This window comes from Aedes aegypti, chromosome 3 (genome assembly GCF_002204515.2).
Source record: "Aedes aegypti strain LVP_AGWG chromosome 3, AaegL5.0 Primary Assembly, whole genome shotgun sequence".
NCBI lineage: Eukaryota > Metazoa > Arthropoda > Insecta > Diptera > Culicidae > Aedes > Aedes aegypti.
Window position 1 is genome coordinate 260,508,819 of NC_035109.1, and position 2,047 is coordinate 260,510,865.

The window sequence follows — 2,047 nt, forward strand, 5'->3', positions numbered from 1 at the left end:
TCAAGGACTCTAAAATTTAAACAAATAATACGTTTTACATGAAAGTTGCTTTTTGTGTATCCCTACTTACAGTAGCTTGTTTCTTTGTACAGAATTAGTATTGCACTACATATGATTGTCCTCATGCTAAGATGGCGCTCACTTCGGCTATTGATATGGAAAGCGATAATTATATAAATTTGCAATTTTAGGTGAGACTTTTTAACTTACTGCATGTGTGCCGATAATTTTGTGACACACTGTATCGTAGGCGGTGTGCTTTAAGTATAGTAACTTAAGCTTTCAACTATAATTTCGATGTTTTTGTCTACGTTTTAACTTGCTTGACAGCAAAATGTGAACGAGTCCTTAATGTTGTAGGAGCTTACCAAAGATTGCTGAATTATTCGTCCGACGTATTTGGACAACTCGTAAGACGGAGACGTCATATTTGGCACAACCGGTCTCAACGGTAGTCCCGGTTTGTGAGCCTTTGGCTGTCCGTAGATTCGTGGGCAAACTGCGTTGTATTTGGTGAGTTGCCTAGCTGCAGCCAGTTGCCATGCCAAAACTGCAGCGCCTCATATGTGGGGATGACGACAAACCGCCTAAAAACGAGGATAGAAGGACATCAATCACACTACAACAAGATGGATAAACTTCTCGAGCAAGGCGTAAACATCGATGATCCACAGATAGCAATACTAGGAGAACGAACCGCACTGATGAACCACAGCATTACCAAACAACACCGTTTCGACCTGAAAAAGGTAAAAGTGTTAGACAGACATAAAAATACACGTACACTACAATTCCTCGAAATGTGCCACATAGCAAACGACAAAAACAGCATAAACAGAAGAACCGATATCGATGGTCTCCACTCCATCTATGCCGGTATCTTGAACGAAATAAGAAAGATAAACAAAACACGAAATGAAAATGAAAACAGAGATGAAGAGATAGCTCACAACACGAACACACTAACAAATACCGCTGCAAACAACCCCATCGTTCACTCACACAACTAAACACATAAAGTTAGCTAAATAATCGCGTAGGCTGTCAAGCAAGTTAAAACGTAGACAAAAACATCGAAATTATAGTTGAAAGCTTAAGTTACTATACTTTAAGCACACCGCCTACGATACAGTGTGTCACAAAATTATCGGCACACATGCAGTAAGTTAAAAAGTCTCACCTAAAATTGCAAATTTATATAATTATCGCTTTCCATATCAATAGCCGAAGTGAGCGCCATCTTAGCATGAGGACAATCATATGTAGTGCAATACTAATTCTGTACAAAGAAACAAGCTTCTGTAAGTAGGGATACACAAAAAGCAACTTTCATGTAAAACGTATTATTTGTTTAAATTTTAGAGTCCTTGAAAAAGGTAAAATATATTACCGAAACCGTCGGATGTAGATGCGAAATTGTTTTTGCTGCTACTTAGACTGCTAAGGCCGAAAACATCACAATTCCTAATTTCTAAACTTCCAAATATTATAAAGTCAACAACGGCGCTGACCACGTCCTTACGGTCATTGGGGAGGAAAGGAATGCAAGTGTGAGATTCATTGTTACTAAAGACACAGTACATATCTGCATCTTCGTGATTGTTACGGAGAAGAGTTTTTGTTAGTGGAAAAAATGGAAGCTACACAATCTCGATTCACCTAGGAGCATGAATAAAAATAGTCTTCTATCGGTTGCAGAAGGAAACGTGGGATCTCCTTGTGTCGAACCATTCTAAGTTTTTATGAAATTACAAAACCAGAAGATAAAGATACGCGTCCTTCAATATGTATTTTATTCAATATGAATTATAGTACACCGACACTTGGAGTGTCGAACCACATTCATACCGTTTTCACGATAGAGATGTGATCGGTGGACAAAGAAAGAGAAGCAAAAGTGTCAAATTTGTAATAGAATTTGTTATTTTTTTTATAGAACGTAATTAATACACGCACACATATCGTTCTCAGATTCAACATTGAAGCACATTACCATTTCCTGATGTGAAATTCGAGTAAGATTGAATCTACTACTCCCAATCTCCCT

At 37.9% G+C, this 2,047-nt stretch overlaps 1 long non-coding RNA gene across 1 annotated transcript; it reads left to right on the forward strand.

Annotated features, from left to right (window-relative positions):
• Positions 1 to 1,110: 1,110 nt before the first annotated feature.
• LOC110678867 lies at positions 1,111 to 1,416 on the forward strand. Its single transcript, XR_002502001.1, has 3 exons — positions 1,111 to 1,161; positions 1,225 to 1,301; positions 1,363 to 1,416. It is a non-coding gene; the product is annotated as an uncharacterized LOC110678867 (long non-coding RNA).
• Positions 1,417 to 2,047: the final 631 nt, after the last annotated feature.